Raw genomic sequence first — 23,292 nt, forward strand, 5'->3', positions numbered from 1 at the left:
AGGGGAATTAAAGAAAATATATTCTAACTCTGTTCTTTCAAAGATGAGAAACTGAAGTTCAGAAATATTGTCACCAGCCCAAGGTTATACAATTCATTAGTTAGAAAGATGGAATCAAATACAGGTCTTCTAAAAACTCTGACTAATGCTATTGCAACTTAAAACTAGTGCTGCCTCCAGTGAATAATTGGTTAATAGCAGGGAAAATCAAAATGGACACTTTGGTCTCCCTAGGAAATTTCATATCCTACAACATTAAAGTAAAACTAAATGAAAGGAATCTAAACAACAAAAGTGTAAGAGAACATATTTTAAAAAATGAAACAGTATTTCCTTAACAAGCCACATTTCAACACTTTTCTCGAAAAGCAAAAATCAATTTGTAGATAGTTCACTAGTGAGGTAAAATTCAGTTGAGACTATTTTTAAGCAAAATTAAACATTCAATAATAGGGTTTAAACACTTTGAAGAAGTTCTTTTAAAAAATGTTGTAGAGGTACAATTAATGTCTAAAAAAGAAACATTAGAAGTAAAATGATTGTGATCATTCTCTTTCCCCAGGTAAGATAATCTCCAATAATCATTTTATCCTTAAATAATAGTAACAACTTCAGAAGTTTAAACAATAACTCTTATTTAACCTGTAGTTTAAGAAATACATTTGAACTACCTAAAAATATCATAAATCCAACTTTTTCTAAAGTTCTCTAAATTGTGCATCTAATTGTCTTATTCTCACAATGGCAGTTTTGGTAATTTTTACAATTAAGGGATAAAAGTTTTCAAGAACTTTTTGAAAGTTACACGGGAAACTTGGAATAAATATAAAAACAGAACAAAGCTGGTGATTCAGTAGCTATACTGTGGGATGCCCTTCCAGCCAACACCTTTCTGGGAAACATCCTCAGACCCAGACTGATGAAGGAGTGGGCAGCCTTCTGTGCAACTTGTGACTTTCTAGCTAGCACAGTTGATGAGAAGAGAAGTTAGCATATATTTCAAGATAAGATAATCTTATTTTCTCTTGGAAATTTACATTTTGAGATTCAGGAATACAACTTGTTGGCATTGGTTCCTGGAGTTATAAGGTATTATTCAACTGCTGTTAGAACCAGTGTCATAGAAACCTAGATTCACCATGAGTCATCAAGGGACTCAAAGACAGACGTATCCAGAGAAAAAGAGAATAAAGCTGAACATGCAGCCTCCAGCCCCAAAGAAAGAGGGAGAGAGAACAGGAGAATAGAATCTTATTAGAAGCCAGATGTATTTCGAGCAACTGGGTTCCTTGAAATTTCTCTGGTTCATAAGTGCTTCACAGACATAATGGGCTAGTAAATTAGGTCTTTATTTTGGAACAAATTGAGAGATATATTTGGAAGCATGACAGAGATCAAGCTGTCAGCTTTAATTGGGGATAAAAGCTAAGTTGGAGAAGGGCAAACTGCTAATAATTCACCCCAGATTTGTCAGATTTACCTACCTAGTCACAAGCCCAGTAATAATCACAGCATAGATGCAAAGATAGATAATGCATCTCTCTGCAGTCAGGCCAATTTCATAGTGAGAGAAGAAAGAAATAGGTGATCTATACATATGCAGTGTGTTCTTCCAAATCACCAAAGAATAAGTGCTGCCTCTCTTTTTGATGCTAGGTCTCCTCCAAGATATTCTTATTTAACTAGTCTACTTGTCACCTGGACATCAGGATTTTTGAAAACTTCTCAAGTGTTTCTATTGTGCAGCCTGTCATGAGAATATCCTCTCTAGGGAAGAAATAGTAGAGGTAGAAGTAGCCATCATCAATCCTTCAAGCCTTTTGCACTCTTACCTATTGGATTTGAACATCTTACGTAAGGTCATCTTGGGTTATGATTGTCCCTCTCAGGTAAGCATGTTAGCTTTTTTTCAGGACTAGTTTGCTTCCATACCCAAGAGGCTCCAATCAAAATACCAATGAGTTCTCCCTGGATTATCTGTGATCCTCTAACTCATAAGGTATATCCCACAAAAAGCTCCACAGCCCATCAAAAAAAAAAAAAAAAAAAAAAAAAAAAAAAAAAAAAAAAAAACTAACTCTAAGATTTGCTCAGTCCAAATTATATACCCTTTACTATTTCCCAGCTAAAATTATGTCAACCTATATTTCGTTATATCTCATCAAATTTTCTGCAATAAGATTAAATAACTTTGTGATGTACCAAAGATAAAATAACAGCTAAAATAAACTCCCCTTCCATTATGAGTTTCACAGAAATATTTTAAAATGTTCAAAGAAATTTTACATTTAAGATATCAATATTTTATTTAAGTAAAATAATTTGAAGCCTAAAAATTTAAAGTTCTTCTCAATTTCTTATTCCATTTAATCTCTGCAAGAAGTCTTGATACTTGAAGCTATAGTATGTTTCACCTATTGTAAAAGCTACGAATGCCATAGCACTAATAAAGTTGAACTTAGCCAAAGTCTCTCATGTATCTCATTAAAAAAAAGAATCAAAATATTCTGGTGGAGTGCAGAGGCTAATGCCTATAATCCCAGCACTTTGGGAGACTGAGGCAGGTGGATCACCTGAGATCAGGAGTTCAAGACCAGTCTGGCCAACATGGGGAAACCTTGTCTCTACTAAAAATACAAAAATTAGCTGGGCGTGGGGGTGCATACCTGTAATCCCAGCTACTCGGATGACTAAGGCAGGAAAATCACTTGAACCCAGGAGGCAGAGGTTGCAGTGAGCTGAGATTATGCCACTGCACTCCAGCCTGGGTGACAGAGTGAGACTCCATCTCATAAAAAAAAAAAATCATGCCATAAAAAGTCAAATAATTAATAAAATATATCATAGCTTCATAGCCCTGGTCCATTTCTGACAAATCTAGATAACCAGCCAAACCCCAATACCTAGACATTTCTTCATAAAATTTTATTATAATAACATACTTAGTGTTGTCATTAACCAGTAGTTCTCATTCCCAAATGTATACTATCATTGTCTTGTATACTTTAAAAAAATACTAATATCTTACCCAATAATAGTTAAATCAGCATCTTTGAATGAGGACTGTGTAAAGATGTATTTTTTAAATATCCCAAGGTTTTTTATTATTATTTTTTAGTAACCACAATAAAAGCAGTTCTAAGTTTACAGACGTTGAGTGGAAAGTACAGGGAGTTCCCATATTGCACCAGTGTGGTACCTTTGCTACACTGATGACACAATTTTGATGAATAATTATTAACTAAAATCTGTGGTTGACACTAACATTCACTCTGTGTTGTACATTCTATAGGTCTTAACAAATGGATGGCATATACCCAGTATTACTTATGATTCAAAATAGTTTCACTGGCCTTAAATTCCCCTAAGCTCCAATAATTCATTCTTTTTTCCCTCCACTGGAACCCCTGGCTCTCAACTACTGCTGTTTTCTTTTGTTCTGTCTTCACAGTTTTGCCTTTTCCAGATGAATTACCTAGTTGAAATCATTCTGTATGTAGCCTTTTCAGATTGACTTCTTTCACTTAGCAGTATATATCTCAGTTTTCTTCATGTCTTTTCATGGCTTGAAAGCTCATTTCTTCTTATTACTGAATAATATTCCAGTGTCTGGATGAACCACAGTTTATTTATCCATTCATCTATTTAGGGACGTCTCAGCCCAGGATATTTTAATGTCCAGCCAGAGTTAACCTCTGCCATAGACCATAGCAGAAACTCAATAGTATCTGAAGGAAGAGGAAATGGGGTAAATGTTTATTTTAGCCATAATGAGCTGTCAGGCAGTCAATTTCAGTGCATAAACACTTACGTGAAACAGAAGTGAGTGAAAGTTCTCATTATGGGGTTAATATTTTTGAATAAGCACCTATCATTTTAGAGGGAATCCACCTACTCAAACTGTCTTCTCATGCTGCCATTTGAGCTACTGCTGCCTTCTTGCAAAGTCTAGAAATTTACACTGGTAGCAGCTCCAGTCACCATATGCTGTTTTACTCCCTCCCTATCTCACCTCTAAATTTAATTTAATCCCTCCTAATTCCATTTATTTTTTGAGCTCTGTGCTTTCACACTTCCTTGTGAGCAAGCATTTTAGTCCTATGCTTTAATTCAGTCATTTAATAAGGGTAAGCTTAGAAATTTTTGAAATCTGTGGCACAGAAAAGAATTCCCCTAGTCCTCTCATTTATTTGAACTGGAGAATCACCTTCAGCATATTTCTAAGGTAAACTTGCTCTGTTTGTTTGTGTTTTTTTTCTTTTTCTGTAACTTGTGACCCCAGAAGCCTAAGATGTACCAACTTTTGTCATATGCTCCTCAATACATCGTCTTGCTCAGCTTTTGAAAATCCCAGATCTGGTGAATCATTTGTTTTTGTTGTTTTTGTTTTCAAACAGCTTTATTGAAAATAATTCACCTGCCATACAACCTATTCATTTAGAGTATACCATCTAACATTTTTCAGTCTACTCACTGTGTTGCATGGCCATCAGCACAATTAAATTTTAGAACATTTCAACATCCTAAAACAAAAAAATCCTTGTTCCCATTAATAGTCAATCCCTATTCTATACCAACCCTAAGCAACTTACTAATATACTTCATTATTCTGGCCATTTAATACAAATATGTTCTTTTGTGGCTAGATTCTTTAACTTAGCATAATGTTTTTAAGAGTCATTGTACCATAGCATGAATTAATACTTCATTTCTTTTTATTGCTAAATAATATTCCATTGTATGGATATGCCAGATTGTATGGACACATTTTTCAGCTGATAGACATTTGGGTTGTTTCCATTCTTGGGCCACTATGAATAGTATTGTCACGAATAATCATAAACAAGGTTTTGTATGGATATAGATTTTCATTTCATTTGGATATATACATTGGAATGGAATTGTGGGTCATATGATAACACTATGTTTAACTTTTGAGAAACTGCCAGACTATTTTTCAAAGTGACTGCACCATCTTACATTCCCACCAGCAGCATATACGCGTTCCAATTTCTCCACATCTTTGCTAAAGTTGCTGTTGTCATCTTTTTTATCATAGCCATCCAGTAAGTGTAAATAGCATCTCATTGTGGCTTTGATTTGATTTTCACTAATGATGTAGAACAACTTTTCATACACTTATTGGTCACATGTATATCTTCTCAGATAAAATACCTATTCAATTCCTTTCACCATTTTAAAATTGAGTTACTGCCTTTTTTATTGAATGGTAAGATTCATTTAAATATCTGGATATAAGTTATTTATCAGACATATGTTCTCTCATTCTGTGTTTTTTTTTTCTTGAGGATATAATTTGAAGCATAAAAGTTTTTAAATAATACAGTTTAATTTATTTTGTTTTTTTCCTACTTATGTTTTCAATGTGTTAACTACGAAAGTTTCCTAACCCATGATCATTAGGATTTACTCCTACATTTTTGGCAGGAATTTATAGTTTAATCCCTTATGTTTAAGTCTATGATCCATTCTGAGTTTTTATGTTTTTGTTTGTTTATTTCTTTGTTGTTATTTGTTTTTTGTTTTGCATATGATTTGAGGTAAGGTTCCAACTTTTTTCCTTTGAAAATGGTCATTCAGTTTCCCCAGCAGTGTTTGTTGAAATGACTATTTTTTCACTATTTAATTTTCTTGGTACATTTGTCAAAAATAAATTGACCATATGTTTGTAATTATGCCAGTACCACACTGTCTTGATTACTGTAGCTATGCAGTAAGGGTTGAAATCAGGAAATATGAGCCAAGATCGCTTGACTATTCTGGGTCCCTTGCATTTCCTCATGAATTTTAACTTCAATTTGCCAATTTCTTCAAAAAAGCCAGCAAGAATTCTGACAGGGGTTGCATTGAATATTTCCACCAATTTAGGAAGTAATGGGCATCTTAACATTATTAGTCTTTCAATCCATGAACATGAGATGTCTTTCTATTTATTTAAGGGTTTTTAAAATATCTTTAAGCAATGTTTTGTATTTTCTAGTGTACACATCTTATAAACCTTTTTGTTATACTTAAATATTTTGTTCTTTTTCATGCCATTTTGGTTAGAAATGTTTTAATTTCAAATGCATAATTTTCATTGCTAACCTATAGAAATAATTGATTTTTAGAAATTGATCTTTTATTTTTCAGCTTTCACAGGTTTTTAGTGTAATCCTTAGGATTTTCTGTATACAAAATAATGTGATCTGCAAATAGAGATAGTTTTAATTCCTTCTTTCCAATTTAGATGTCTTTTATTTCCTCTTACCTAGTTGCCTGGGCTGGAAACTCCAACACAATGTTAAATTAAGGTGATGAAGTCAAACATCTGTGTCTGGTTCTTGATATTAGGGTGAAAATATCCATTCTTTCACTATTAAGTATAAGGTTAACTATTGATTTTTTAGAGATGGTCTTTACTAGGTATAAATGAGTATTTTTATCATGAAATGTAGTTGTAGTACATCAAATGTTTTCGAAATGACTGTATAATATTTTTTTCTTTTATTCTGTCAAAATGGCTTATTCCATTAATTAATTTTTGGATGTTAAGTCAACCTTGTGTTCCTAGGATAAATCCTACTTGTTCATGGAGTATAATCCTTTTAATATGTTATTGGATTTGGTTTGCTAGTATTTTGATGAGTAATTTTGCAAATATATTCATAAGCAATATTAAGTCGTAGCTTTTTTCTTCTAGTTTTACTATCAGGGTACTATTGCCCTCATAGGATGAGTTGGAAACTGTTTCCAACTCTTCTATTTATTAAAAGAATTTGTGAAGTATTTATAGTAGTTTTTCTTTGAATGTTTGATAGATTTCACCAGTGAAAACATATGGTACTTGGCTTTTCTTTCAGGAAGTTTTAAAATGATCAATTCAATCTTTTGCTTATTATAGATCTATCTGGAATTTCTATTTATACTAGAGTAAGAGTCAGTACTTTGTATCTTCCAAGAAATTAATTCTTTTCATGCAACTCATCTTGTTGGTTTATAGTTGTTTGTAATTATATTCCCTTATAATCTTTTTATTTCAATACAATAAATAGTAACATTCTCTTTTTATTCTTGATTTTAGTAATTTCAGACTTCTCTTAGTTTTTTATTCTTGGTTAGTCCAGCTAAAATTTTGTCAGGTTTTTGCTATTTTTAAAAGCATGAAATAGCTACTCCTGCTTTTCTTTCATTTATAGTTGTGTGGTATATCTTCTTCCATCCTATTACTTTCAAACTATTTATGTCTCTTCCAGACAAAGTATTATTGGATCACAGTCTTTAAAATCCAATTCAAAAGTCCTTGTTTTTTGGTGAGATTGTATAACCCATGTGCATTTAATATTATTGATATGTTTAGAATTTTATCTGCCATTTTGCCTTTTTTTTTCTATGCGTCACATGTCTTTTTTCTGTATCTATTTGTGTTTTTTATACTAGGCAGCTTATGTTTAATGTAACAGTTTAATTTTTAGTAAATTTTAAATCTTATTTTGAAATATTTATTGGTGGTTCTTCGAGGACTTACAATGTATGTCTTAACTTATGAAAGCCTAATTTAAATTTATACTGATTTAATACCCATAAAATACCGAAACTTTATTCCTATACAGCTACCTTTCCTCCCTACATTTTGTCCTATTACTGTCATACATATTACTTCTATAAAGTTTACAAACTGAACAATACATTTTTATAATTATTACTTTATATAATCTTAATTTTTTAAAGAACTAAAGAAATAGAAGCAAATATATATGTATAGAGCCTGTTATATTAACATTCTTATTTACCCTTTCTGTTTCTTTTTATTCTGTCTAGTGGTGTGAGATAACAGTTGGTATCATTTCCTTAGTCCAACATAACTTCGTTCTCACCCAGTTCCTTGAATGGTGATTGTCAAATACATGACATATCTTTGTGTTACATGTCAGAGTGTTGTATTATGCAATTGCTTTTTGAATCAGTCAAAAGAATAAAAGACAAGAGCATGCAATTATGCTCTATTTTTCAATTAGCTACATAATTACCTTTATGGGCACTCTTTGTTTTTCTCATAGCTTTGAACTACTGTCTATTGTCACTTGCTTTCAACCTGAAGAAATTCTTTTACTATTTATTTTAAGGCAGTTTACTGGCAACAAATTCTCTCAATTTTTGTTTCCTTGGGAATGTCTTATCTTACCCTCATTTTTGAAAGATAGTCTTGCTAGATATAAATTTATTTTTCACTGTTTTTACTTTTAGCTTTTTGAATATGTCATCCCACTACCTTCTGGCCCCTTCTTTCCGATGAGCTGTCAGCTTGATGTGATGATTCCTTTTACTCTTGCACCTTTCAAGATTTTCTCTTTGTCTGTTAGCATTTTGACTGTGATATGTCTGGCTGTTTTTCTCTTTGTACTTATTGTATTTGGAATTTGCTGAGGTTCTTTATGTGAATATTTTTCATCAAATTTAATAAGTCTTCAGCTTTTATTTCTTTGCTTATTTGTTTTGTCCCTTGCTGTCTTCTCCATTGTTAGTCCCATGAAATGTATGTTGGTGTGTTTAATGGTGTTCTACATTTCTCTGAGACTCTGTTAATTTTTATTTATTCTTTATTCTGTTTCAGATTGCCTGATCTCTATTGATCTGTCTTCAAGTTCACTATTCTTTTCTTCTGCTAGCTCATTTCTACTCTTCTAATTATTTTTTCTTTTTAGTTATTTTACTTTTAAACTATAGAATTTTAATTTGGTTATTTTTTAATAATATCTGTCTCCTTATTGGTATTCTATACTTGATAATATATTGTCATCATACCTTCCTTTAGTTATTTAAGCTTGATTTCTTTCTGTTCTTTGAAAGTATTTGTAATTGCTGCTTTGAAGTTTCTGTCCACTAACTCCACTATCAGGGTCACTTTAAAGACATATTCTATAGCCATTTTTTTCCTTATTTATAAGTCACACTTTCCTATTTCTTGGTATGTCCCATTATATTGTTGAAAACTGAACATTTCAGATAATCTATTTTACCAATCCTAGATACTGATAATTCCTGGGGTTGTATTGCTTATTTGGTCTTTTAAAATTTGCTTAGTTGCTTGACTGAAATAATTCTATGCCGTATATTTCCCTTACAGGGAGAAGATTCTGATGTCATTGCTCACATATTCCCCCTTGTTTTTTCTTTAAGCCTGGCCACCCTGGTCAGTATAGCTACTAATTTGTCAAATGTTACATGTAAATCTCTTTGGCCAGTTAGTTTTACTCTTTACCATTAGTATGTGTTTGTGGTTTGTAAACTGCTAGCACAGTTCAGCAATTTTACATGTCTCTGCATATTCAACCAGGAACAATAGCCGAGAGGGTCTCTCTCTGGTCACTCCTGAGAGTGTGCAGTCTTGGGCACGCATATGTTTTTTCTTTTTCTCTTTTTTTTTTTTTTTTTCTTTTTGGAGGTGGAGTCTCGCTCTGTCGCCCAGGCTGGAGTTCAGTGACACGATCTCGGCTCACTGCAATCTCCGCCTCCCGGGTTCCCGCCATTCTCCTGCCTCAGCCTCCCACGTAGCTGGGACCACAGGTGCCCGCCACCACGTCTGGGTAATTTTTTTGTATTTTTAGTAGAGACGGGATTTCACCGTGTTAGTCAGGATGGTCTCGATCTCCTGACCTTGTGATCCACCCGTCTCGGCCTCCCAAAGTGCTGAGATTACAGGCGTGATGTTTTTTGAGAATGCCAGGAATGACTATGATATTATTTAGAATACTGGTTAGGAGTCACCTCTGGGTCAGAGTAGCTTATTATTCTGTCAATGTTCAGTCAGAGGTTGTGTGTAAGCCCATTTGCCAGTGAAGCTTCAGACATGTTGATTTGTGTGAGTCTTGGGAGGTGTTTTTAAATACACCCCCACATGTAGATTTCATGTTTCTGTCTGGGTAAGCCTATTACACAGGCACAGGCCTCCTCTAGAATTGTCTACATCATAGACGGGCTTTTATTTGCTGTCTTTTTCTCTGATTGTCTCTGGTAAGCTTCTGGCTACTCTGCCATTTTGTTTGTATCAGACCTACCAGTGTCTAAGCTTTGGGACTTAAAATGATGTCATTGTGTTTTTTTCATTATCACAACTCCAAAAGATGGATTATTCCTTTCCTTTTGTTTTTTACTAATAATACCTACTTCTCCTTTGTGAGTGAGATGGCCCATTAAGGCTCGGATATGTAAAGCTACATTTGGAAATTTCTAATTAACACTTCCAGATACAATTTGAGAGGGTGAGTTGAAGTTGACTTTGAGGAAGCTTATTTAGCCCTTTATACCTGGCATGAACTATTTTGTTGTTTTTAAACATTTTCAACTTTAATTTTAGATATGGCATAGCCAGGCAGAGTGGCTCACACCTGTAATCCTAGTACTCTGGCAGACTGAGGTAAGAGTATCACTTTGGGCCCAGGATTTAGAGACCAGCCTGGGCAACAAAGTAAGACCCTCATCTCTACAAAAAAGTAAAAAATTAGCCAGGCACATTGGTGTGTGCCTGTAGTCCCAGCTACTCAGGAGCTAAGGTGGGAGGATCACTTGAGCCCAGGAGTTTGAGATTGCAGAGAGCTATGATTACGCCACAGTGCTCCAGCCTGTGTGACAGAGTGAGAACCTGTCTCAAAAACATAAAGGAAAAAAAAGATACACAGGGTACAAGGGGTAAAGGTGCAGGATTGTTACATGGGTAGTTTGTGTAATGCTGAGGTTTGGGGTATGGATCCTATACCCAAGGCAGTGAACACAATACCCAATAGTTAGGCTTTTAAGCCATGCCTATCTTCTTCCCTCCCCTTTCTAGTAGTCTACGGTGTCTATTGTTGCCATGTTTATGTCCCTGTGTGTTCAACATTTATCTCCCACTTAAAAGTGAGAACATGCAGCATTTGGTTTCCTGTTCCTGCATTGATTCACTTAGATTTATAACCTCTAGCTGTGTCCATGTTGCTGCAAAAACATTACTTCATTTTTTTCTGGCTGCATGGTATTCCATGACCAATATGTACTACATTTTCTTTTCTTTCCTTTTTTTCTAAAAATGTATAATTTTTATTTTTATTATTAGTTTTTTAAATGAATGAAGGTATAATGTTTTTCTCTAAATTGCTTAGCTTGATAAATAAAATTCTGTTTTGCAACAGACATGGTACATCATTTTATATTCCTATATTAGTTTAATAAATACCACTTTTTTCTTTTTGATTAAACAACAGAAATTTATTTTCTCACATCCCTGGAGGCTAGAAGTTCAAGATCAGGGTTTAGCTGATTTGGTTTCTGGCAAGGACTCTTTCTCCAGCTTGTATATGGCCATCTTCTTGCTGAGTCCCTTCTTTCTGTGTCCTCACATGAGTCTTTTCTTGGTTCATTTGCACAGAGAGAGGAAGTGAGTTCTTGTGTATCTCTTCTTGCAAGGTCATTAATCCTTAGGGAACAAAGTCCCATCCTTATGACTTCATTTACCTCTAATTGTTTCTTCCAAGGTCCCCCTCTCCAAATTTAGTAACACTGGAGGTTAGGATTTCAACATATGATCTTGAGGAAGACACAAATATTCAGTCTGTAATAGTGAAACATCAACCTCATAATGTCATCTAAGACTGAATATCCATTGACAAGTGTAATGTTAACATTTATTTTTTCCTTTTTTTTTTTCTTTTTTTTGGGGGTATGAATAATCTTGTCACTCAAATACAGAGCTTATATCTGTACAGTTCATTTTTCAACACTTGCCCCATTTCCTCTCTCTCTCCACTCTAGTGTTTTCCAGTGTCTATTGTTGTAATCTTCATGTCCATGAGTACATAATGTTTAGCTCACTTATAAGTGAGAACATGCCGTATTTGGTTTTCTGTTCCTGCATTAATTCACTAATAATGATAATAATGATTACTATATAGTAATAATAATAATAAATTCATTAATAATTCCAGCTGCATTCACATTGCTACAAAAGATATGACTTCACTCTTTTTTATGGCTGCATAGTATTCCATGGTGTATATGTACCACACTTTCTTCACCCAATCCACCATTGATGGGCACCTAGCTTGATTCCATATCTTTGCTATTATAAATAGTGCTGTGATGAACATGTAAATGCAGAAACAATGAACAAACCAATGTTGAGTTCTGAACTTGAATCAGTAATAAAAAAAACCCTACCAATTAAAAAAAGTCTCAAACTAGATGGAATCACAGCTGAATTCTACCTGACGTATGAAGAAGAGCTGGTACCATTTCCACTAAAACTATTTCAAACAATTGAAGAGGAGGGACTCCTCCCGAATTCATTCTGTGAACCTACATCACCCTGATACCAAAACGTGGCTAAGATACAGTGAAAAAAGAAAACTACAGGCCAATATCCCTGATAAACATAGGTGCAAAACTCCTGAACAAAATACTAGCAAATTTAATTCAACAGCACATCAAAAAGTTAATTCACCATGTTCAAGTAGGCTTCATTACTGGGATGCAAAGTTGGTTCAACACACACAGATCAATAAATATGATTCACCACATAAACAGAATTAAAATCAAAAATCACATGATCACCACAATAGACAGAGAAAACAGTTTTGATAAAATTCAATAGCCCTTCATGATAAAAAACAAGAAACTAAATCAGAGGAACATATTTCAAAATAATTAGAGCCATCTATGACAAACCCACAGCTATGTCATATTGAATGGGCAAAAACTGGAAGCACTTCCTTTGAGAGATAGAAGAAGACAAGAATTCCCACTCTCACCACTCTTATTTAACATAATACTGGAGGGGCTAGACAGAGTTATCAGGCAAGCAAAGGAGATAAAAGGTTTCTAAATAGGAAAATGAGTTAAAGAATCTCTCCTCACAGATGATATGATTCTGTGCCTTGAAAATCCGAAAGACACCACCAAAAGTCTCCAAGAACTGAGAAATAACTTCGGCAAAGTTTCAGGTTACAGAACAAATGTTCAAAAATTAGTAGCATTTTAACACTAATAATGCTCAAGCTGAGAGCCAAATCAGGAATGCAGTCCCATTTAAAATAGCCACAAAGAAAATAAAATACCAAGGAATACAGCTCACAAAGAAGATGAAAGATCTCTGCAATGAGAACCACAAAACACTGCTGAAAGAAATCAGGGACAACACAAATAAATGGAAAATCATTCCATGCTTATGGATTAGAAGAATCAATATTGTTAAAATGACCATACTGCCAAAAGCAATTTACAAATTTAACACTGTTACTCTCAAACTACCAAAGTCATTTTTTACAGTTAGAAACAAAACAAAACAAAACAATTCTAAAATGCATATGGCACCAAAAAAGAACCTGAATAGCCAAAGCAATTCTAAGCAAAATGAACAAAGCCAGAGGCATCAGACTACCCAACTTCTCACTGTACTATAAGGCTACAGTGACCAAAACAGCATCTTACTAGTACAACAGACACATAGATCAATGGAACAGATTCAAAAATTCAGAAATAAAGTCGTGCACCTGCAACCATCTGATCTTCAACATGGCTGACAAATACAAGCAGTGGGGAAAGGACTCCTTAGTCATTAAGTGGTGCTGGGATAACTAGCTAACCATATGCAGAGTAATGAAACTGGACCCCTACCTGTCACCGTATACAAATTAAATATATAAATGTAAGACCTCGAAATATAAAAATCCAAGAAGAGGCCGGGCGCGGTGGCTCACGCCTGTAATCCCAGCACTTTGGGAGGCCGAGGCGGGCGGATCACGAGGTCAGGAGATGGAGACCCTCCTGGCTAACACGGTGAAACACTGTCTCTACTAAAATACAAAAAAAAATTAGCCGGGCGTGGTGGCGGGCGCCTGTAGTCCCAGCTACTCAGGAGGCTGAGGCAAGAGAATGGCGTGAACCCAGGAGGTGGAGCTTGCAGTGAGCCGAGATCGCATCACTGCCCTCCAGCCTGGGCGACAGAGCGAGACTCCGCCTCAAAAAAAAAAAAAAAAAAAAAAAAAAAAAAAAAAAAAAAAAAAAAAATCCAAGAAGAAAACCTAGGAAATACCCTTGTCAACATCAACCTTGGCAAGGAATTTTTGGCTCAGCCCCCCAAAACAATTGCAACAGAAACAAAAATTTATAAGTGGAACCTAATTAAACTAAAGAGCTTCTGCACAGCAAATCAACTTATCAAAAGTAAATAGACAATCTTACAGAATGGCAGTAAATATTTGCAATCCGTGCAATATTAGATAGAGGTCTAATATTCAGAATCTAAACGGCACTTAAACAAACCACCAAACAAAAACCAAATAACCCCATTAAAATGTTGGCAAAGGACGCGAACAGACACTTCTCAAAAGGAGATATACAACTGGCCAGCAAACATGAAAAAATAATTACCATCACAAATCATCAAAAAAATGCAAATCTAAACCACAATGAGATACCGTCTCACACCAGTCACAATGGCTATCAATCTAAAATTAAATTTTAATCTAAAATGGCTCTCTGGTGCCATCTGGAAGGAAATTATCTTTGTGAATAAAAGCCTAAGCCTTAGTGTGTAAATTGGCTGAGAAAGACAATTTAAGCAGGCGAAAAATAATTTATCATCTTAATGTCTAAAAACCTTTTAAAGAAATCCCGAGGTAGGCAGGATTCTAAGACCGCCTCCACCTCAGATTTCTAGGCCCTGGTGTACGCACCTTCCCCCAGTTATTCAAACACTAATGTATGTGTTGCTGTAAAAGATTTTGCAGAGGTAATTAAAGCCTTTATTCAATTGGCTTAACTTAGGAAAATTATCCTAGGTAAGTGTGACCTAATCAGGTAAATAATTAAAATAAGATGAAGTGCTAGAATTTCCTTTTTAAAGAATGAATAGGCCAGGCACTCTGGCTCATGCCTGTAATCCCAACACTTTGGGAGGCCGAGGCGGGCAGATCACCTGAGGTGAGGAGTTCAAGATCAGCCTGGTCAACATGGTGAAACCCATCTCTACTAAAATACAAAAAAAAAAAAAAAAAAAACCCAAAAACTTAGCCAGGCATAATGGCAGGTACCTGTAATCTCAGCTACTCAGGAGGCTGAGACAGGAGAATCGCTTGAACTCGAGAGATGGTGATTGCAGTGAACCGAGATCATGCCACTGTACTCCAGCCTGGGCGGCTGAAAGAGACTCCGCCTCAAAAAAAAAATGAATAATATTTTATGGTATGCTTATGGCACGTTTTCTGTATCCATTTATCTATCAATAGACACTTAGATTTTTTATCTTGACAATAGTAAATAATAGTTCAATGAACAGGAGAGTACTAATATCTCTTTAAGATCCTGACTTCAATATAACCAGAAGTGAGATGGCTGGAGCATAAGGCAATTCCTTTTTATAATATTTTGAGAAGCCACCATAGTGTTTTTAATAGTGGCTGTACCAATTTTATATTCCCATGAATAGTATACAAGGGTTCCAATTTTTCCACATCTTCACCAACACTTGTTATCTTTTGATTTTGACTAATAGCCATTTCAATAGTTGTAAAGTAATATTTCATTGTGGTTTGAATCATACTGGTAATTAGTGATGTTGAACATTTATTCATATATCTGTTGGTAATTTTTATGTCTTTGGAGAATTGTCTATTGAAGCCCTTTGTTTATTTTTTAGTTTAGTTGTGTGGACTTTTTGTTTGGTTGTTTTGTTCTTGCTGTTGAGTTATAGGAGAGCCTTATATATTTTGGATATTAATCCCTTATCAGATATAGATATATGGTTTTCCAATATTGTATCCATTGCATAGGCTGTCTTTTTACTCTACTAAATATTTCCTTTACTGTTAGAAGCTTTCTAGTTTGATATATTCCCACTTGTCTAATTTTATTTTATTGCTTGTGCTTTGGGATTCATATCTAAATCATTGCCAATAACAATGCCATATAATTTTTCCCAAAGTTTTCTTCCAGGAGATTTATAGTTTCAGGTTTTACATTAAGTCTTTAATTGACTTTGAATTAGTTTTGGGGTACTGTGTAAGAAAAACGTTCAATTTCATTCTTTCCATTGTGGATATCCACTTTTCCCAACAGCGTGCAACAACATGAATGAAACTCGGAGATCATTATGCTAAGTGAAATAAGTCAGTCGCAGAAGGACAAATACTGCAAGGTTCCATGCATATGAAGTATCTAAAATAGTCATACTCTCAGAAACAGAGAGTAGAATTTTTTTTCCAGGAGTTGGGGAAAGGGAAAGTGAGGAATTGCTATTTCACAGGTATATAGTTTAAGATATGCAGGATGAATCATTTCTAGAGATATGTTGTTTGACATTTTGCTTATAATTAATGATATTGTATTGTGCACTTAAAAATTTGTTGTGTAAGTAGATCTCACGTTAAATGTTCTTACTACAATTAAATAAATAAATATGCAAGTAAATACAATAAAATAAGATGAAGTGTGGTATAGCCATTATGAACAACAGTATAGAGGTTTCTAAAAAAATAAAATAAAAATAAAATTACCATATGACGCAGCAGTCTTGTCTTCTACAAGATGATGAAATTGCTATCTTGTAAAGCTACCTGCATTCTCATGTTAATCACATTATTCACAATAGCCTAGATATACAAATAATCTAAATGCCCATTGACAGATCAATAAAGAAAATGGTGTGTGTGTGTATGCACATGTGTGTCTGAGTGGGTCTGTGTGTAACAGGATATTATACAGTCTTTAAAAAGAAAGAGATTATGCTATTTGTCACAACATGAATGTACTTAGAGGACATTATACTAAGTGAAGTAAGCCAGACAAAGAAAAAAATCACATAATCTCACTTATATGTGCCATATATATATATGAGCTCAAATATATGGAGATACAGAAGTAGATAGAAAATGAAACAGTTTTTATCACGGGCTGGGCATGGGGAAGGAAATAGAGACATGCAAATTAAAAACAACAAAATAGCAGGTATGTAGGATGAACAAATCTACAGATCTAATGTATAAAATGAGGATTAATAAAATGAAGACTAAAGTTAATAAAATTATTTCATTGGAGATTTTTGTTAAATAGATTTTAACTTCTCTCATCATTTAAAAACAGTAGTTATATGAGATGATAGATATGTTAATCCACTTTACTATAGTAACCATCTTACTTTCTCTACATATTTCATAACATAATGTTGTAAATCTCAAATAGACACAATAACATTCATTTTAAAATATAAGGTGAAGTATGAGAGACATGCTCTTCTGCTGGCCTAGGAGAAAATGGAACTTGTCAGGAGTTCTACAGCTACAAAAAAGTGAATTCTGCCAACAAACTAAATAAATTTCAAGTTGAAGATAAGAATACAGCCCCAGATAACACTTTGACTCCTAACAGTTTTATTTCAGCTGTGTGAGAACTGAGCAGAAAATCCAGCCAATCTGTGCCGTGACTGCTGACCCATAGAAACTGTAAGATAGTAAATTTGTATATTTTTTCTGCTATTAAGCTTGTGGAAATATGTTACACAGCAATATAAAACTGATCCACTCTATTCTCCATAACTGAATCCTTGTTTCTGTGGTGCCAGATTGCTAAGGGCAGTATTGCAGCATTGACCGCCTGCATTTGTTAAGGCTGTTGCTGTAGTTCTACACATGTAAAAAGATCCCCTTGCCTGCATAAAAGTCACTCACCTAAATACAAACTGCCACAAGCCTATAAACAAAGCCTTCATAAAGCAGGGTAAACTGGTATGCTCATAAGCCTATTTCCCCGGCCCTTATAAAAGTCGAAATTCAAAACAAACTCCCCAGGCTTCATAGTAAAAAAGTCAACTGCAAAACCAGAAATGCGAACTTTAAGAAACATATAAGGCTGCTGAAAAATCAAAGTCAAAAGCTACGACAGGTCCCACTTGCTAACCTAAGACTTAAAAGAGCCATCAAAGACTAACCTGAAGATTTCCAGTCTTTGGGACATGTAGAAATTCTCAGGCCTAATAATACAATCAGATCACAGATGTATAAAATTCTTAAAGATCAAAATGTCCGTTTTAACCATGATTACTTTCATTTATAAGTGTGTGGCATGTGTGTTTGTGTGTGTCCGTGTGTGTGTGTGTGTGTGTGTAATTAGGGTTTAGCAAACTCTTTAGGAGGAGAATAACCACAACATATGAAATCAGGCAATAACTTCTAATCATGAGACCAGATACCTTATTTATCATTTTAGTAGAACATCCATTAGATTTTAAATTGACCTCTACAGAAACTCACTGTTAGGCTAAATAACATAATTAATATTTCCTCCAATGCCAAACATAGTCCTTTTGGCATGTCGGACATTTAATTTATGTTTTAAAAAAAAAAATTATTTCCATAGGTTTTTGGGGAACAAGTGGTATTTGGTTACATGATTAGGTTCTTCAGTGGTGATTTATGTGATTTTGGTGCTCCCATTACCCAAACAGTATACACTGAACCCAATTTGTAGTTTTTGTCCCTCACCTCCCTCCCACCCCTTCCCTGGAGTTCCCAAAGCACATTGTATAATTCTTATGTTTTTGCATTCTCATAGCTTAGTTCCCAGTTATGACGGAGAACATAGGATGTTTGGTTTTCCATTCCTGAGTTACTTCACTTTAAATAATAGTCTCCAGTTCCATCCAGGTTGTTGCAAATGCCATTAATTCATTCCTTTTTATGGCAGAGTAGTATTCTATTGTGTGTGTGTGTGTGTGTGTGTGTGTGTGTGTATCACACAATTTTTTCATCCACTCATTGATTGATAGGCATTTGGGCTGGTTCCATATTTTTGCTATTGCAAATTGTGCTGCTATAAAAATACATGTGCAAGCTTCTTTTCCATATAATGACTTCCTTTCCTCTGGGTAGATACCCAGTAGTGGGAACGCTGGATCAAATGGTAGTTGTACTTTTAGTTCTTTAAGGAATCTCCACACAGTTTTCCCTAGTGGTTGTGAAGTGTCCAGAGTAAATGCCCAAGATTCATTGTCTCATGATCATGGAAAACTAGGATGCAGACACACAAAGAGTGAGGTTCAGAGCGGAAGTTTAATAGGCAAAAGAAAGAGAAGAGCTCTCTGTTGTAGAGAGAGAAGTACTGGAGAAATGGGTTGCCAATTCCATGGTGAAATGCAGAAGGTTTTATAAATAAATACTTGAGGAGGCAGTGTCTGATTTACATAGGGGACAAAAGATTGGTCAGACCAGGCATGTCATTTGCATGGTGTGCAAAAAGCTGGCCATATCCATCCTAATTTTTTATTATGCAGATTACTTTTCCGCCTGAGAAGCACGATGCTGCCTATTCCTTTACTGAACACGTGGTGACAAAAAAAAAAAAGAAAAGGAAGATGGAACCTCCATATCATACATGCCTGGCCATCAGGTAGCTCTTTTCTGTTAGCACGGTTGCTGGCATTCACCCGGGCAAGCTTCCAGCTTGCTTATCTATATTTGCAACTCGATTTTTCAGAGTGCTCTTTGATAGAAAATAAATGATTCTGGCACTACATTTTTTTGTTAAAAGGGAAATTCCACTGAGGACTTTTTTACCCTCACTCTCTGCCTAAATAATTTACATCTCCTGTATCAGTTGTACTATTTACATTACCATCAGCAGTGTAGAAGTGTTCCCATTTCACCATAACCACGCAAACATCTATTATTTTTAGTTTTCGATTGTGGCCATCCTTGCAGGAGTAAGGTGGTATCACATTGTGTTTTTGATTTGCACTCCCCTGATCATTAGTGATGTTGAGCACTTTTCATATGCTCATTTGTCATTTGTATATCTTCTTTTGAGAAGTGTCTATTCATGCTCTTCACTCACTTTTTGATGGGATTGTTTGTTTTCTTTCTTGTTAATTTGTTTGAGTTCATTGTAGATTCTGGGTATTAATCCTTTGTCAAATGTGTAGATTGTGAAGATTTTCTCCCACTCTGAGGAAGAAGAGAAATCTAAAAGCCTGGAAAACATATTTGGGGGAAGAATTGAGGAAAACTTCCCCAGCCTTTCTAGAGATCTAGATATCCAAATATAAGAAGGTCAAAGAACACCTGGGAAATTCATTGTAAAAAGATAATCACCTAGGCACATAGTCATCAGGTTATCTAAAGTCAAGATGAAGGAAAGAAATTTAAGAGCCATGAGACAAAAGCACCAGGTACTGTATGAAGGAAAACTTGTAAGATTAACAGCAGATATCTCAGCAGAAATGCCACAGACTAGAAGGGATATGAACCATACCTTCAGCCTCCTTAAACAAAACAATTATCAGTCAGGAATTTAGTAGTCAGTGAAACTAAGCTTTATAAATGAAGAAAAGATACAGTCTTTTTTAGAAAAAAAAATTCTGAAAGAATTTGACACTACCAAACCAGCACTACAAGAACTGCTAAAGGAACTCTAAATCCCAAAACAAACTCTGGAAACGCATCACAACAGAATCTCTTTAAAGCATGAATCTCATAGACTTCTACAACTGTAATACAATAAACAATTTTTTTAAAAAAGCCAAGGTATTCGAGCAACAAATAGCACATTGAGTGGGACAGTAGTACCTCATATCTAAATACTAACATTGAATGTAAATGGCCTAAATGCTCCACTTAAAAGACACAGAATTGAAGAATGGATAAGAATTCACCAACCAATTATCTGCTGCCTTCAAAAGACTCACCTAACACATAAGGACTCACAAAAACTTAAGGTAAAGGGATAGAAAAAGACATTCCATGCAAATGGACACCAAAAGCAAGCAGGAATAGCTATTCTTATATCAGACAAAACAAGCTATAAAGAAACAGCAGCCTAAAAAGACAAAGAGGAACATTATGTAATGATAAAAGGCCTTGTCCAACAGGAAAATATCACAATCCTCAATATATATGTACCTATCACTGGCACTCCCAAATTTATAAAACAATTACTCCTAGATATAATAACTGAGATAGATAGCAACACAATAATAGTGGGGGACTTCAATACTCCACTAACAGCACTAGACAGGTCATCAAGACAGAAAGTCAACAAGAAACAATGGCCTTAAAGTATACCCTAGAACACATGGACTTAACAGATATTTACAGAAAATTCTACCCAACAAACACAGAATATACATTCTATTCATCAGCACATGGAACATTCTCCAAGATAGACCATATGATAGGCGACAAAACAAGTCTCAGTAAATTTAAGAAAATTGAAATTATATCAAGTACTCTCTCAGACAATGTGGAAGAAAATTGGAAATCAACTACAAAAGGAATCTTCAAAACCATGCGAATACATGGAAATTAAATAGCCTGCTCCTGAATGATCACTGGGTCAACAATGAAATCAAGATGAAAATTTAAAAATTCTTTGTACTGAGCAATAATAGTGACACAACCTATCAAAACCTCTGGGACACAGCAAAGGTGGTGTTAAGAGGAAAGTTCGTAACCTTAAATGCCTACATCAAAAAGTCTGAAAGAGGCCAAATAGACAATCTAAGGTCACACCTCAAGGAATCAGAGAAACAAGAACAAACCAAACGCAAGCCCAGCCGAAGAAACGAAGTAACCAAGATCACAGCAGAACTAAATAAAATTGAAACAAAAGAAAATAAAGAAGATAAATAAAACAAAAAGGTGGTAAGCATTAGCAAGATCATTAGCAAGATTAACCAAGAAAAGAAGATCCAAATAAGCTCAATTAAAAACAAAATGAGAGATATTACAACTGACACTACAGAAATACAAATGATAATTAAAGGCTATTATGAACACCTTTATGGTCATAAACTAGAAAACCAAGAGGAGATGGATAAATTCCTGGAAATATACAATCCTCCCAGCTTACATCAGGAAGAGTTAGAAACCCTGAACAGGCCAATAACAAACAGAGAGATTGAAATTGTAATTTAAAAGTTACCAACAAAATAAATCCAAGACAAAAGACAGATTCACAGCTGAATTCGACCAGAGATTCAAAGAAGAATTGGTACCAATCATACTGACACTATTCCACAAGATAGAGAAAGAGGGAGCCCTCCCTAAATCATTTGTGAAGCCAGTATCACCCTAATACCAAAAACAGGACAGGACATAAAAAAAGAAAACTAGAGACCAATATCCCTGATGAACTGAGATGCAAAAATTCTTAACATAATTTATGTTTTTACTTTAGTTAAATCACACCTATTCTTAAGGAAACCAACTCTAATAAAATTTAGTCTGAAAACTATTAAGAAAAATGTTAAAATCTACAAAATTTTTGATGAAAATCAACATGTTATAATACCAGTTGTTAAATTTGTTAAATTTTTTATTATATTTCTTAAGTAAATATGCAAATATAACAGAAAAAATTCCGATCAGGACTGCATCAGTCAGGTTTCCACACAGTTGGGTAGGTCAGAAATTGGTATTACTGGGCTAAAATCAAGGTATCAGGAGAGCTGTGTTCCTTGCCCTGCTGTATACCCTAGGGCAGAATCCATTTCCTGCTCATTCAGATGTTGTCAGATTTAGTTCCATATGACTGTTAAAGTATAATCTCTTATTTCCTTGCTAGCTGTGTTGGCTACAGGCTGTTCTTAGTTCTTACAGATTTCTGTTGGGTTCTTGAATGTAGACACCTACATCTCAGGACCAGTAAGCAACAGGACATTGAATCCACTTTATGCTACTATTTCTTTGCCTCACTGTCTTTCTTCCTCTTTTGTTTTCTAAAATTACCATTATTAATAGATTTTATTTGTAAAGAATAGTTTTAAATTTACAGAGAAATTAGACAGCACAGAAACTTCCCACATAAGTTCCACCCCCACATCTTCCCTGCCTACAGTCTCCCTTATTATGAACATCTTATGTTAGTGTGGCCCATGTGGCATAATTAATAGACCTAAACTGACATATTATTATTAACTAAAGTCCATAGATTATTCCGGTTTTCTTAGATTTTCCATCCCAGGATTCTATACATGTTATCACAATAGATTTAATTGTCACATCTCCTTAGGCTCCTGTTGGCTGCGATAGTTTCTCAGACATTCCTTATTTTTGATTACCTTGATAAGTTCAGGGAGTTTTGGTTAGTTGCATTGTAAGATGCACTTCTATCAGCATTTGTCTGACATTTTTCTTGTGATTTTACTGGTGTTGTGGGTTTTAGCAGAGAATACCACTGTGCTAACATACCATTTTTAATTACATCATAACAAGAAAATATGCTATCAACATGATTTATGGCTATTCATGTTAACCTTGATCTCATGGCTGA

At 34.7% G+C, this 23,292-nt stretch overlaps 1 long non-coding RNA gene across 1 annotated transcript in view; it reads left to right on the forward strand.

Annotated features, from left to right (window-relative positions):
- The first annotated feature begins 983 nt into the window (after window positions 1-983).
- LOC126931256 (uncharacterized) overlaps window positions 984-23,292 on the forward strand; it is a 34,028-nt gene continuing 11,719 nt past the window's right edge. Inside the window, exons 1-2 of the long non-coding RNA XR_007717809.1 lie at window positions 984-1,564; window positions 1,657-1,889. This is a non-coding gene — a long non-coding RNA (uncharacterized LOC126931256). The remainder of the gene's footprint in view (window positions 1,565-1,656; window positions 1,890-23,292) is intronic.

This window comes from Macaca thibetana, chromosome 11, assembly GCF_024542745.1.
Source record: "Macaca thibetana thibetana isolate TM-01 chromosome 11, ASM2454274v1, whole genome shotgun sequence".
Classification (NCBI taxonomy): domain Eukaryota; kingdom Metazoa; phylum Chordata; class Mammalia; order Primates; family Cercopithecidae; genus Macaca; species Macaca thibetana.